Source organism: Sceloporus occidentalis, unplaced genomic scaffold (genome assembly GCF_023333645.1).
Source record: "Sceloporus occidentalis isolate IW3139 unplaced genomic scaffold, rSceOcc1.0.p SCAF_44, whole genome shotgun sequence".
NCBI lineage: Eukaryota > Metazoa > Chordata > Lepidosauria > Squamata > Phrynosomatidae > Sceloporus > Sceloporus occidentalis.
Genome location: NW_028317024.1, coordinates 1,660,841 through 1,677,724, shown reverse-complemented (window position 1 = coordinate 1,677,724; position 16,884 = coordinate 1,660,841).

Below are 16,884 nucleotides of genomic sequence, written 5' to 3'. Positions count from 1 at the left end.
TTATTTAGTCCAAAGCTAATTGATAGCAGCTGCACTGAAGTTGCAGGCATGGCCAACTATTGCCCTTTTTGCTGTTGTTGGATACCAGTGCCATCAACTTTAGCTTGCCATGGGCTAATTTTACTCAAACAGTCCATCGACTTGGTTTATAGATTACTTGTGGTTATCTTCTTTGTTACTACTATAACAATAGTTTAACTTAGTAAAACAGTTTTATCCATAGAGATATAAACCCCTCCATCTCTGTTTCTATTTCATATTAGTACATTCAGAAAGGTATCTTGGTTGGGAGCTGCCCTGGGCCCGACCCAGAGCAGAATGCCAGCAACATTTACCATGCTGGTATGCAGTGCAAAGTAGGGTCATTATGGATAAGGGAGATCTCTGGAATGCCAGAACATATTACCTTCATATACAAGCCAACTGTTGATTTTCTCACTGTTTTATAGCAGTGACTACCCCCTCTTGAATGCAGATTACTTTGTTAGATTTTTAATGCATGTTGGATTCCATACTGCATGCCAATTCAAGAATGGCTGTTAAGTGATTGGATTTAGAACATGGTATTTCTGTCACATTTCCTCCTTCTCTGACTACTTCTACCGAAACCAGGAAGCCTTAGAACTTGCACATGCTTGGTAGCACTCCTGTTAAATTGCCTAAAGCAGCAGCAGCAGCAGCAAGCTGCAAGCATGTTAGCGTATTTCAATATTCAGGCAGCATACATGGGATTTGCTGCTGCTAGGCACGTTCGGCTCCTATTGACTGTAATAAGAGCTCTTTAGAGCATGTGCGGGAGGCATATTCTGGTATGCTTCTCGTTTTCAGTAGAGGCAACTGGGGAGGAGTTCATTGAGACTAATTAACTAAAATAACCAATGGATGTCTTCAACGGTAGTAAAATGCACCGCAAAGTGGATTCCAATATGTATTTAACATGAAAATATGTCTGGACTACACCTTTAATTCAAAATATATTTGCCTCTTGACAGTGATTCGAAGCATTTGACACTGTTACCAAGCCACTACAATATATTTTTGTGACTAAAGAGATATTTGAAGATTCTGTGAATCAACTCATTTATGAAGTTCTCAAGTATAGTAATATACTTGCTTATAGGACACTAATACCCAGTGTTGTATTTATACATGTCCTAGGCCCGAAAACACAAGAAAAGAAAACACACACCACTAGTGTAAATGAATAAGTAATACTTTCCCTAATTAGGCAGCAGCACCCAAATAAGCGTTCCTCCAACACTTAATGATCTATACAATTCTTCCAAATGGGGCGCACATCCACATAGGGGAAAAAAGATTTTTGAAAAAAATATAGTGTGACTCTGTATGCAAATAAGGCTTAGCAATACTGCAAGTAAGTAGTGCACTCACATTTCCAAGGACATAAATGCGCTCATCATAAAATATTCTTTAATTCTTTGTGGCTAAAAAATATAAAAACACAGCAGCAATGGCACAGTATCACTTGGTCATGTGGATAAGGTAAAATATTGCACTTACAACAGACGAAATGTACAAAAGCGTGCACAAGGTAATCAGCTTTTAAACCAGGCACAGGAAAGTCCACCGTCCAGCAGCAAGAACTTACACAATATATCCCTCTCTCTCTCTCTCTCAACGCGTTTCACCGGACAACCGGCTTCCTCAGGAGTTGAATCAGGATTTTCCTTTGCAGCTTGCCCAAAAATCTAACATAGACCACCTTCCTTATAACTCAACAAATCCAGAGTAGGCATAGGCCTGTGGATAATCAGACAGTGTGTGTGTGTCCATGTATGTATGTATGTATGTATGTATATATTAAGTGTATGGTGTTAAAGTGGAGTGTATGTACACTATATGACCAAAAGTATGAGGACACTTGACCATCACACCTATATGAGCTTGTTGGATATCTCATTTCAAAGTCATGGGAATTATTGTGGAGTTGACCCCCTTTTTGTGGCAAAAACAGCCTCCACTCTTCTAGGAAGTCTTTCCACAAAGATGTATCTGTGGGAATGTGTGCCTATTCAGCCAAAATACCATTTGTGAGGTCAAGTAACTGGTGTAGGACGAGAAGGCCTGGCTCGCAATCGGCATTCCATTTTATCCCAAAGATGATCAGTTGGGTTAAGGTCAGGGCTCTGTGCAGGCCACCCGAATTCCTCCACATTGGGCACAGGGGCACACATGCTGGACCAGGAAACTGCCTTCCCCAAAATGACAAATGAGAAAACAGCTCAAGGCTATTATCCTTCCTCCATCAAACTTTACAGTAGCACCATCCAACAAACACTGATTCATCCATCAGACTTCCAGATAGTGAAGCATAATCCATCACTCTACAGAACATGTTTCCACCACTACAGAATCCAGTGGCGGTGTGCTTTATTCTCCAACTGACACTTGACATTGCGGATAGTGATCTTCGGCTTGTGTGCGACTGTCCTGTCATGGAAACCCATTTCCTAAAGCTCCCGAAACACATTGCTTGTGCTGATGTTGCTTCCAAAGGCAATTTGTATGTACTCGCAGCCCTGCACTGTGATTGTGTGTGGTCTACCACTTTGTGGCTGAGCCATTCTTGTTCTTAGATGCTTCTACTTCACAATAATAGCACTTACAGTGATCTAGCAGGGCAGAATTTCACAAACTGACTTTTGGCAAAGATGGCCTCCAATGACTAGTGCTATGTTTAACCCCTAGAGTGTCAGCTACATATGACATCTATAGGGTCATTTTTTACCCATCCCAGACCCATAAGCGCTTCAAACTCACTGCTTTAAGGGAAGAGCTTCCATCATACAGCAGGGCAGTTTTTATCATGAAAAAAGCTGCACAATATGATAGTTAATGTGCGCCATTAACCCCACGATCACCAGTTTACTAGCGATCGCATCCCAGCAGCCATAAGCAGCTTCAGGGACAGGGTTAAGGGTTTATTTGGTCCTCATTCTTGTTTGTGGATGAGCTTTGGTTTCCCCCTGGTAAACTATCTCTCTTTGAGAGGGATTGTGCAGTGGTTACTCGTTAAAACGCTGCAAGATTAAAACATTGACAAGATTGCAACATTGAAGGGGTTAATGCTGCGTGATACCTCTCATGGAGGCTTGTGGGGACAAAGTAAAAAATCAATGCTGTGCTCCTCTGTTCTTAGCAGATTTGTGGTTGCTGTGGGCAACCTAGAAATATAAGTGGGGTGTCTTTGAACTCAAACAGCATATAGTTTTTGGAGGTTATGTTTAGGGGTAGTTATCCCCTCCCAATCACAAGATGCCCATTTTTGGTTCAAACGTGCTAAGGGGATGTAGTTTTAAAAATATATGTATTTCAACCAATTTCATGCATTAGAAGATAAAATAATAATAATAAAATAAAATTTGGTACTTATGACTTCATATGTTGTCCTATGAAGCAAAATTGATCTCAAGTCATCTACCAATGAACATCTGCTGGAAAAAACAATATATAGTTTTTCATGGGAAAAATGAAAACTTTTCCCGCGAATCGCAGTTAACCACTTGGAGAAAAGTGTTGAAAATGTCCCACTCACATCCCATGTCCACACCCACCACCATTTCTACCTCTTACCATTATCAGCACATATGGCACACACACACACTTATTAAATGTATACATATACACTCATCTTAACACACACACACACTCTCATGCTAACAAACACACTTATACATACAAACTCTATTCTGTGAGTGGGCCTCAATTTAAGAGTTATCTAGCAGTCCAGGGGGTTTATATACCCTCTCAAGACTAGGCCCAGGGCAGGCAGCCTTCCATATGCACACGTTTAATCTAGGTAAACATGCACCTTAAGATACTTCAATGCAGACGAGCAGGTGTATGCACCTAGATTGGCAGGGACAGCTTCATAACATAACTTTAATAACATATAGCCAGAAAGTGGTCCCTAATTGTTTCCTATAGCCAATAGTTTGTATAGCCATTAGTGGAATTGATCAATGTAGAAACAATTTTAAAAAGAAAAAAGCATAGATTTAGGAATCAATAAAAGAAATGAAACTAAATAACATGTTGTCTGTTGACAATAAAATGCATAACAACAAACTTTATGGGTTTGCTTCATTTCCATATTTGGTTATAGAAATGAAAGGAAATGTATGGTTTGCTGCTGGATTATCTATAAACAGAAACAGCTTTACTAAACTGAACGGGAAAATTATTATTTTTTATTGAATGCAAAATAATTTTGCAACCATAATCCTCACATATTTTAATAGCATTACCACCAAATTCTTGTGTTAACTTGTTACAGATCACAGCTCCCTTAGTAATGATCCAGGGTTTGTGGCTGACCCTCTAATGATGCTGTCCTCAACTTAGTCCCCATGGTCTACAGTTATTAAAAAAGTTGTATGATTGCTTTAATTAACATGTAGAAAACAGGGTATCTAGAATTAATCTACATAGCAGTACTATGAAAAGTTGGTTTGTCTCCAGTCCTTGAATACCTGGGCTGCACAGTCAAACTCCAAAATAATGGTTTACACCATCACTCTTTAAAGATATAGTATAGCTCACATTAAAAAAAGAGAAGGCTCCTGCCGGCGACCAATAGAGTTGCTCGTACAGACATTTAAAATCCTGGCACCCCGTGGGTACCCCCGTTATTCCCGAATTAACCCCTTCTACAAAAAATGGCAAAAAAACCCACGAAGAACGTACACACAGGAAGGGGACGAACATGAAGATGAAGACGAACACGAAGAGTTTGCGACACCCAAGTCTATTAGTAAGCATTTTACTCCACATATTGAGTGGCGTTGTCTTTTAAGGTGCCTATCAGAAATAGGTTTTGTTAGGATTTTGTTGCTATCAAATTTTTTAATATAGTTTGTTGTATATGTCTGAGACTCACCTCCACTGTGACTGTCTGTGGCTGTAGAAACATATGAGCAACTTCTGCTTCAAATGTATAATATGCCCGAAGAAGAGACCTAGATAGTATTGAGTGCTTGCAGTCCATTTTAGATTTTACAGGTATCAGCTTTACTAAATTTGCTATTTATGAGCAGATAATCTGTCTCCATGCCCTATTAAAATATACTTTGTATAGTGGTTAAAAACGTAATGCATTCAAGATAACATACAAATAAGTATTTTAGGCCAGTGCAAGAGAGCTAGGTGATGAGCCATCATAACCATAAACATGTGGCCCCTTGGTTAGAAAACAACAGTGCAACAATTTCTAATATCAACTCGGTCAAGAGAGATGAGCGTCTGCTGAGAGCTACGCTTTCCAATTACAGACTAAGATTTAATTGAAACCAACAAAAAAGGCTTATTTTTAACTTTTAAGATTCAGTGAGTCAGCATAACTGTGTGTGTTTAAATGGAGTAGTAAACATGGCCTAATAAGGCATTCAGTCTAGATTTCAAAACAAAATGCATTGTTTGGTTTATAACCACACCTTGGGAGACATTTGCTTTACAATCAATTAAAAACTGATTTTGTTAGGCCTTAGAGATCATCCTTATCCAATTAAAAGGGCCTATTTCAAGATGACAAGTTTCATTGAATAGTGTGGTAAAGATGTAACAGCATGTATAAATAAAACTGAATGCATGAGGAAAACAAGCAAATATGAGATTACTTCTTACAAACCGTTGACAGCAGAACCACATACTAAAATATTTGGTACCTTTTTAATAAAAAGAGTAATAGGTGAAATGATTGAAATGTAAGGGCTCCCTGGACTGACTGGCTGCTCAGTTTAAATCTGATTTACAACAATTTCAGCAGACAGCAATTTACAGCCAGAAAGCACTCTGGCCTGATACTGGCCTTTTGTCATAAACTTGTTTTAACATAGATAACAATGGACCGATTAAGGTCTGGTCATCTGGCACACTGGGCAAAAAAGTAGAACGCTTACATTACATCTACACCTCAGAACCTCCAACTATGGCATCTAACATTTCTCATCTGAAATAAACATCCCTCCTATACTTTGTACCCTTAATATTCTTTCATCCAAGTTATGCATATTAAGATCCCATAGTCTTTCCTCATAGTGTTTATCCTGCCATTTACCAATTTTTTAGCCCTCCTCTGAACTGGTGTCAATATCATTCTTAAGATGGCGTCTCCAGAACTATACAATACTCAAGGTGAGGCCTGACCAGAGATCTGTAATGTGGCAGAACAACCCCCCCCCCTTTCTGCTACGGATGCCTCTCGTTATACAACCCAGGACCCTGCTTGATTTTTTTGACATTTTATTGCATGGTCTGCTTACCTTAAAGTCATCAGAAACAATTACTCCTAAGTCTCTCTCATCTGTTGTCACTGACAGAAAAATTTCCCCCATGCTGTATATATAAATATATACAAATATATCGATATATATAAATACAAATACATACATATATATATATATGTAAATACATATATAAATACATATACAGTATCTCACAAAAGTGAGTATGCCCCTCACATTTTTGTAAATATTTTATTATATATTTTCATGTAACAACACTGAAGAAATGAGACTCTGCTACAATGTAAAGTAGTGAGTGTACAGCCTGTGTACATTTGCTGTCCGCTCAAAATAACTCAACACGCAGCAATTAATGTCTAAACCTTGGCAACAAAAGTTAGTACACCCCTAAGTGGAAATGTCCAAATTGGGCCCAAAGTGTCAATATTTTGTGTGGCCACCATTATTTTCCAGCACTGCCTTAACCCTCTTGGGCTTGGACTTCACCAGAGCTTCACAGGTTGCCACTGGAGTCCTCTTCCACTCCTCCATGACCATATCACGGAGCTGGTGGATGGTAGAGACTTTGCGCTCCCCCACCTTCTGCTTGAGGATGCCCCACAGATGCTCAATAGGGTTCAGGTCTGGAGACATGCTTGGCCAGTCCATCACCTTTACCCTCAGCTTCTTTAGCAAGGCAGTGGTCATCTTGGAGGTGTGTTTGAGGTCGTTATCATGTTGGAATACTGGATTGCGCCCCAGTCTCTGAAGAGAGGCGATCATGCTCTACTTCAGTATGTAACAGTACATGTTGGCATTCATGGTTCCCTCAATGAACTGTAGCTCCCCAGTGCCAGCAGCACTCATGCAGGCCCAGACCATGACACTCCCACCACCATGCTTGGCTGTTGGCAAAACACACTTGTCTTTGTACTCCTCATCTGTGGGCCCAATTTGGACATTTCCACTTAGGGGTGTACTCACTTTTGTTGCTAAGGTTTAGACATTAAGGGCTGTGTGTTGGGTTATTTTTAAGGGAAACGCAAATGTACACTGTTATACAGGCTGTACACTCACTACTTTACATTGTAGCAGAGTGTCATTTCTTCAGTGTTGTCACCCCTCCTACCCCCACTTACCTCTCACCGCTCCTGCAGCTTTCTTGGTTTCACTGAGGGAGGTCATGTGACGTTTGTCTCCTGGTGCCGGTTCAAAATAGTTTAGAAAGGGCCATTTCTATAAAATTTTGAACTGGTAAGAAGAGACAGGAATAAATGGTCGCAGGGGTTGCCCCGGGCCCCGTTGCGACCCATGTAGTTACACCACTGTGTAGTTGAGAGACCACAGACACTATTAAAATGGGGTTCTCTTTTGTTCATACAAATACCTCTCAACTGTCCATCTATTGAAAGTCAGTGAGATAGAGATCTTGCATCACTTCCCTCCCTTGATTTTCTTAATTTCCAGAAGAATGGCTGGTGGATATAAGCGTGTCATAGGTTTTTACATCCCCAAAAGTCATGATAATGTGTATAAAAAGTCTCACTTACATAAAAAGTTATCAATAAGTCACCTATCCCTATCCTCACTTGTAATTCAAAAGTATTATGTGGAATAACACAAATATTTTGGCAATTTTACAAGATGAAAGTTATGACATTTTCCTAAAAATTATTTAGTGATTTATATGGGGCCACCATAGTATGCAGTGGGTGTACGGGTAAATAGGGCATAACAAGTAGCAAATTAGATAACAATTCAGACTTACAGAAACAAGAAGTGAGGATGGCCCAGCTCAAACCAGTTTGTAATCTAGAAATTAGATTTTTGTAACGACAAAGGTGCTGGGTTTCTGAATTCATATGTCCTGATTTTCCTGTTATGTCCTATAACATTCCCATTTTCCAGTATACTGTGTATAATACTATAAGATGTCACATATACCCCCCTATTTTAGAGAATTTTGGTGCATATTATACAGGTATATTGCATATATATACACAAGGTATTCATTCCAAAATGTAATGTGTACTATGCTTGGATGTATATTATACAGATTATATGGTATAAGTTTTTCTCTGGAAGGCACGCAACATTTGTGTACATCTTCTAAAATGGAAACAGAGGAGAAATGCAATAAACATGCAATATAATAAGCAAATCTGCTAACTATGTATTAGTATTTATCCATTCTTGTAGCAGTGTTTCCTTAAAAAAAAGCAAGGTATGCTCATTGTACTATTGCTATAGTATGCTTGCCAAAATAACCATACCTGGGAGCTCTCGGAAGTCTCTTTGTTAAGTGTCACTGTGTAACTTTCCCAATGCCTCCTTTCCATTCTGCTTTCCATCAACTATCTGGGGAAAGACCTACCCCCTCACAAAGCCACTACCTCTGAAGAGAGAGAGCTCTGGGCAGCTAATTCCGAATGCTGCCAAACTCTATACTTCAATAAAAGAACCAAGGGCAGACTACCCAGAGCTCTCTCTCTTGTGGGTGAGTGGCTTGGTGGGTATGAGGATAGACATGGATAGGGTTGAGACTATCCCTGAATGGGGCAGGTTTAGCTGCGCATAAGGGCATGACTAGTTACAGACAGTAGGGAAAATAGGCAGAGTGGCCATTGCTAAATACTGTTATGCCTGCCTAGAGAAAAAGCAAACTGGCCTGGAGATCGGATATGGATTTGAGGGGAGTATCCATATTCTTCTTCAATGGAACAGACATTATAGTGTTTACTGCATGCTAAATAGCTTTCAAAAATCTGATGTGGCAGAAGTGGCATGGCAGTGGGAAGAAGCTCCAAGCTGCAGGCATCATTGTGCCTCAACTGGTAACTAACTCTCATCAGGACGTTCTTAATATTAGAGATGAGTATAGGCTTCCCTCAAGCCCCTGTCCACTTCCACAAAAATAACTGAAGGCCACGGATAGAAGTGTCCACTCTATTTTCAACTGCAAATTCAAGTAAAGCATTATTACACTGCTGGTTTATATGGACTGTCAGAACATTTGCAATATATAGCTTATAACTTATACTGCACATTATATTACTGAATTCTATGTTACCATCACACTTGTTTCCTTCGCTGCCCGTCCTCGAAATATTTTGCATTTAGAAATGTCTATGCGTAGGTGAAGTCAACTTAAATTGCCATGTATTAAATCGTTTAGCCAGTCTGGAGTTTTTAAGTTGTCAGACCTCTGTATCTGCAAAAGGAACTCTATTTGCACTCCTACAACAGTGAAAGATTAGCAGCTTGAAATCACTTTGACAGTCTCGGTTACTCTATTGCATACCACAGGGAATTTTAATTCCAACCTGTGAAATTGTAATTGCTTCTCAAGAAGGGCCGATGCTTTCTGGGTAATGGCCACAGCCAAGCTCAATGTCAGAGTTGCCAGTTGCTGCCACATCACATATTACTTGCTGTTATTCAAAAAATCACTCTCGCTTTCCTCACATGGAGCTGAACTGAGGAGTAAAACTAAATTAACACAGCCTGTCAGATGTTCAAAGATGTGCAGACGGGGGGAATGTGACAGAGGTGTGGCTCTTCAAAAGGTACATTTTCTATTCCTTATTTCATGCCATGGACATGGACATTTCCCCCCATTTAATTAAACTGTCATTTGAGGAAAGCTGTTTACAAAGTGTACTAAGAATGAATAGGGAGCACAATGGGGTCTTATTCACTAAAGAGCAGGTTGTGGTTTCAGCTTCCCCACTGAGGTTTTGGTGAAGGACTGAGCAGGCCCTGTACAACGCATATTATAATTGGTGAAAAGGCTGATGAAATCTCAGTGATTTAACAATACATTTTACATTTTAAATGTTTGCAGTAGACGCTCACTGGAGTTAGACGTTCATAATGTAATGTGAGGTCAAGGAGATGAAACAACTCTCTGTTTATTAAATAGACCCCAATGTGTCCAGCCAATTACTGTACTGAAGAGGTTCTCTGACCATCAAGTTGGGCAGACGTCTAACATATCAAATTTATGTACATAGGACATAACATCTGGCTCCTGCACATAAAGTTTACTTCAGCTTCTGTTGAAATCAGGCAATTCATTTTTTCATAAATTGAGAAATATTGGTGGTGTTCCAGGTACAAAATGAAGCAATCCAGAATGTTTATATATATATATATATATATATATATATATATATATATATATATATATACACACACAATTACAACTTACAAGAAAGTAAACATGCAGCTTCCAGATTTGAGATAGTGAACTTCGCTGATTTACTCAGAGAGAGAGATTAAGTTTATCATATTGCTAAAATATTCCACACCTATAGGGTTAACTTGACTGTAAAATGAAGCAAGAGACAGGAGCCCTGGTGTCTAATACAGACCCTATGTGTGTGGGCGAGATCCTTTTCTGTCTCTCTTTTTTTTTACGCTCTTGTTTGTCTTTCCTTAAGATACACAGTGGTTGACAGCAGATAAGAAGCACTTGGCCCACCATGTCTGTCCATTCCCCACACACTAACTCCAATACCATATATGAATAGTTTATCATTCTGTGCTCTGTTTGGGAATTATTGGCCACTTCACTGCTCATTGAATGTGCCGGTGAGGTCAGGTGTACGTGCCAATTCATTAAATGTCTCTGAAATCTAATACAGAGTAATTTTGGTCTCATCAGAATGTGCTTTCAACAAGAGTCTCTGCAAATTTCAAGCCATGTGTACAGAAGACATTCCCTTTTTTAATATTGTATCAGGATTTTGAGATATACTCATCTCTCTTTATTAAAAATGTTCAAGTACCAAAGAGTGTGGTCTCATAGGTATAATTTATTCATCAGACTACACACTATGAAATGTAAACACCCAATAAATGTGGAAAGAGACTTCATGCTGTGTGAGCAATTTAAGATCCTGTGCGTTTGTATAAAAAGGTTTAAATTAGTTCAATAACTTTTTTAGTAAATCAGTAATGTTGGGATCTCGCATAATATCAGTAAGCCAAGCCTGGAAAGTGAAAGCCTGGAAGCGAATAAGTTAACCATATGAAAAAAGTAGGCTTTAATACAGCTCAGTATATATAATAAAGTAGTACACAGGAAAATAATAATATTAATATTAATTGTAATAATCGATGCAAATATTCAGTTAAAAGACGCCGCACATTAAAAGTGAGAATGGACATCAAAATCGTGAACTCCCATATTAATAAAAAGGAAAAAAATTAAAAAAATGAATTCAAATGAACTCAAAAGCCAGCCATTGGATAAGATAGATATTTGTTGCTTGAAGAAACCATTGTCAGCAACATTTTAATAGACACTCCTAGGGGTGAAAAGAGGTCACTGGCGGATTTGTACCACTGAACCGCTTCTGCACCACAGTGTCAAGGTAATCGAATGGAGTCTTCTTGTTGCCATCTGTACCCCCAACACCTCCTGGGGTAGTAAAGTTAAACAACGTTATTGAATATGGACAAAATGCATTTAATGTATGTATATTTCAACACTCCATCAATAAAGTAAAGGGGGAGTGGGCACTCCAAATATCTCCCTTATCAATGACATACAAACAAGCAGCAAAACTAACCCTACGCGTTTTGTGGCAATCAATACTTCCTCAGGGGTTTCACCGTGGCTTTATCTATAGGCTATTTAGGCCTCTCATTTAAAGTGACAATATACCTTGAATATACTATAAATACAATTTACTAAGTATAATTAATACAACTTTAAGCTTATAAAAATACAATAAAAAACAATAAAAATCTCAGTCATAAGTTCCAAAAAATATAAAAATTTTGCTACTTTTTTTTTTTTTGTTTGTTTTTTTTTAAATAAAAACTACAACAAACCTGTTCCTTTTCTATTCCATTTTGCAGTTCAATACACTGAATAAATCCCAGTAATAGTGTTTACAGGTAAAAATAAACAAGAAGCTCTATTCTAGTTCCTATTTCCAGAATCAGTATGATTATTCCTTCCCATTACTGTCCCTGTTTGGAAGCAGCTGATTGCTTTAGCCAGCCTTTGGAAGGCTGGAGAAGGAGATTGGGAAATAATATTGTGTAGGAAATTAATATGATAATGCTGCCACCTGCAACCACAGATATTTGCCTCCATGACGCAAACAGTCCCTACCTCTAACACTTTAAGTGGCAACCATGTCTGTGATACATGGCTGGCAAAAAAAGGTCCACAGAGCAAACCACATATCTCATAAGTGGAAGCACATCAAGGACAGCCATAGGCTCATCAGTAGCATCACTAAGCATACAAATGAAGATATTATTACAAGTTTATATTGCACCATCAAATTCCGTATCGCTGTACATTGGGTATGCATAACTGTTGGTGCATTATCTACCTATTTTTTGTATCATGATTTAACCCTTTAAAAACATGTTAGGTACTGTCACCTGCATGAGTACAATATTCATGTATGTACAACCACACCTAGTAGGTAAATTTATATTTCATATGTCTAAGCTAAAAAAAAACGGAAATTTTTACTCACCGTAAATTCCTTTTTCCTTAATACAGTGGCAGTACGCTGGGTAATGTTCTTTTCTCGGGACAAGATCTAAAGACAAAACAAACAATTAAGTGCCCCGGAACCCCTCCTCCTTACCCATAAAAACCAGGGCCGAACCGGAGGAAGACAGTAAGTAACAAGACAGACACCAAATAGCTTGCCAAACATAATTTATTATATATAAGGGAGGGAAACTGGTACTGCCACTGTATTAAGGAAAAAGGAATTTACGGTGAGTAAAAATTTCCGTTTTTCCCAACATACAGTGGCAGTACGCTGGGATGTAGCAAGATCCCAGAACTGGGGGGGCCATATCAAGAGACCACCGCCTGGAGCACCTTACGCCCAAAATCCGCCGCAGAGGAGGAAAAGATGTCTAGCCGATAATGGTGCACGAAAGTGGAAAACGAGGACCAGGTAGCAGCCCTACAAATGTCCTCAGGAGAAGCCGAAGCTTTTTCAGCCCAGGAGGCCGCCATAGCCCGAGTAGAATGTGCCCTGACGGGCCATTGTAGAGCGAGATCACTAGCGTGGTAAGCCATGCGGATGGCGTCCACCAGCCAACGAGAAATAGAAGCTTTAGAAACTGCTGACCCGGCCGACCGTCCAAAGTATTTGATGAATAGCTGGTCTGAAGAACGGATGGAGGAGGTACGAGCAATATAAATTTCCAAAGCTCTCTTGACATCTAACGTGTGCCAAATCAATTCATCCGGAGAGGAAGGAAACGGAAAAAAAGTAGGAAGGACCAAGGGCTGACAAATACTGGACCGGGAAATGACCTTAGGAAGAAAAGAAGGTTTAACATGGAGAACAACTTTATCTTCATGAAAAATCGTAAACTCCGGAGAGGATGAAAGCGCCTGTATTTCCCCAACTCTCCTAGCCGATGTAATAGCCACTAAAAAAACTGTTTTCAGCGACAGAAACTTCATGGATACCTCCTCCAGAGGTTCAAAGGGAGCTGAACACAATGCTCGAAGGACAATGGCAAGATCCCACGATGGAAACAAGGACCTCCTAGGAGGACGGCGAATAGTAGCGGCCTTAAAAAAAACGTCTAATAAGCACGTGAGAGGCCAGATCTAAAAGAAAAAAATGACTAAGGGCCGAGATCTGCCCCTTAAGGGTCGAGACACTAAGGCCCAAAGTCAAACCGTCCTGTAAGAAAGAAATGACGGAATTAATGGCAGGAGGAAAAATGGGAAGGTGCCTAGTGGTGCACCATCGAAGGAACTTGGTCCATACCCGAAAATAAATCTTGGACGTCGAACTCCGGACAGAAGTTAACAGAAAGTCTGCGACGTCGTCGTCCAAACCCTGGTCACTCAAGATCAGCCTTGCAACAGCCAGGCTGTCAAACGGAACATCTGAAGAAGTTCCAGGCGAAGGTCGATGTTCTCGAGAAGATGTGGAGAAATCGGAAGCTCCCAAAAGGTGATGGTCAACTGCCGGAGGAGGACAAACCAACCCCTGTTGGGCCAGTATGGAAGGATGGCCAAGACCCTGGCTTTGTCGTGTCGGATTTTCAGCAGAACTCGAGGAATCAATGCCACTGGCGGGAAGATGTAGGCTAACCGGAAATTCCACACCATGGAAAGACCGTCCAAAAATTGCGGAAGATCCCATCGGTTGAGGGACGCGAACACCGGGACCTTGCGGTTCTTGCGAGTCGCCATCAAATCCACTTCCGGAAGACCGAAGCGTGACACCAGAGCGGAGAAGGTTTGAGGGGTCAAAGACCATTCTGTCTGTGACCATCTGGCTCTGCTTAAATCGTCCGCGATTAAATTGTAGCGACCTCTGATGTGCGTCGCCGAAATGTCCGTCAAATGAAGTTGGGCCCACTCCATAATAACTGCGCACAGGATCTGAAGACTCCGGATCCGCGTGCCGCCCTGCTTGTTGATATATGCGACGGCCGCTGCGTTGTCTGATTGGATCTTGACAGCTTGACCCTCTATCAACGATCTGAAGGCCAGGAGAGCCTGAAGAATTGCTTTTAGCTCTCGGAAATTTGAAGAGCGGACAGCATCTACTGGAGCCCAATCTCCTTTTCGAAAAAGGGAGCCCACATGGGCTCCCCATCCTCGGGCGGAGGCATCCGTGGTGATAATAATCCAATTTCTGGGACGGAAAGAGAGTCCTCTGGCGAGATGGGACGACTGCGTCCACCAATTCAACTGGGAGAGAACCTGGCCACTTATAGTGAAGGACGTTTCCAGACCTTCTTCTTGCCTGGACCAGTTCGAGAGGATCTGCCATTGCAAGGGACGAAGTTGACACCTTGCCCAAAGAACCGCCGGGATGGCAGAGGTGAGAAGACCCAGAATGCTCATAGCCTTCCTGACAGAGCAAATTGGATTTCTTTGCAGCGACGAGATCTCTTGTTTTATCTTGAGGCGCTTGGAACGCGGAAGATAAACGCAACGGGACATTGAGTCCACCAAAAAACCCAGAAAAAGAGTCCTGGAAGAGGGAATGAGGCGAGATTTTTTCTTGTTGATTAACCATCCGTGGATTTCCAGAAACTTCATAGTAACGGAAAGGTCTGACAAAAGTTTCTCCCGGGAGGCCGCCATGATCAGCCAATCGTCCAGGTAAGGAATTATCGAGATATCTTGTTCTCTGAGATGAGCTGTCAAAGGACAAAGGATCTTTGTAAAAACTCTTGGGGCTGATGCCAGACCGAAAGGAAGGGCCTTGAACTGGAAATGATGCACCCTGTGATTGACGCGCAGAGCAAACCTCAGAAACTTTCTGGACGCTTCGGCAATCGGTACATGAAGATAAGCGTCTTTTAGGTCTAAGGTGACCATCAAATCTCCCTTCTTTAGCACCTGAGTGACTGAGGTGATACTCTCCATCCGGAAATGTTGGTAGGGGATACAGCGGTTTACTGACTTCAGGTCTAGAACCGGACGAAAGGAGCCATCCGGCTTTGGTACCAGAAACAACCGGGAATACACTCCTTGAAATCTTTGGTGAACGGGAACCTTCTCTATCACCGCTTTTCCCAGAAGCTTCATGCTTTCGGCAAAGAGAGACCAATTTTTTCGTTCTAAAGGGTAGGACGAAATCAGGAAGTGGCGGACCGGAGGCCGAAAGAATTCTATCCTGTAACCCTCCGAAATAATTTGACGGACCCACGGATTTTGTGTGGTCTGTTCCCAGGATAGGCTGAAGTGACGTAGACGTCCTCCCACCTTGCAGTCAGAACTTTCTTTTATCCTGCTTTTTCGGCCGATCTTGGAATTTTTTATCTCCAAATGGCCCACGAAAATTCTGAGATCTGGAGGATTGGAAGACGGGTCTCGGGTTCCTATAAGGATATCTACGGTTCCACCTTGGCCTTCGATCCTGAGGCAAAGCTCTTTTAGTATCCGAAATCTGCTTAATAAGATCCTCCAACGGAGCACCAAACAACTTCTTACCCTCTAAAGGTAAGTCACAAAGGGCAGATTTAGAAGCTGAATCCGCCGTCCAGGACCGTAACCAAATGGCTCTGCGTGACACAGACGACAAGGCCATGTTCTTGGCTGATAGCTTAAGAGACTCTTGAGCTGAATCCACAAAAAAATCGTTGGAAAGCCTTAAATTCTTCAACAGTTTATTAATCTCTGAATCAGCATCATCCGCAAGACGATCCTGCAAAAGTTGAAGCCACATGTGCTGGGCCCTAGCCACTGCAGCACTAGACACTGCCACCTTGCATTGGGCTCCTGCCGCCTGGAACACCCGCCTGCAAGAAGTCTCTGCTCTCCTGTCCATAGGGTCTTTGAGCCCGGACACTTCACCGATGGGGAGAGTAGTCTTTTTAGAGAGCTGGGCCACCTGTACGTCCACTTTGGGGGGATCTTCCCAAGAATATTCCCCCTGAAGCCTGAACAACTGCTTAAAGCGTTTAGAAATGAAGGCTCTTTTTTCAGGGTGCTTCCATTCCCTGGCGATAAGGTCATCCACTTTAGGGAGTACAGGAAAACCTTTAACCTTCCCCACATCTCCTACTAGGAGCATACGAGTCACTTCCTTGGTGAACTTACGGAGATCCTGGGAGGGGAAAACCATCTCTTCCTCTGAACTATCACTAGAAGAACTAGAGGACCGGGAGACCTCACCCG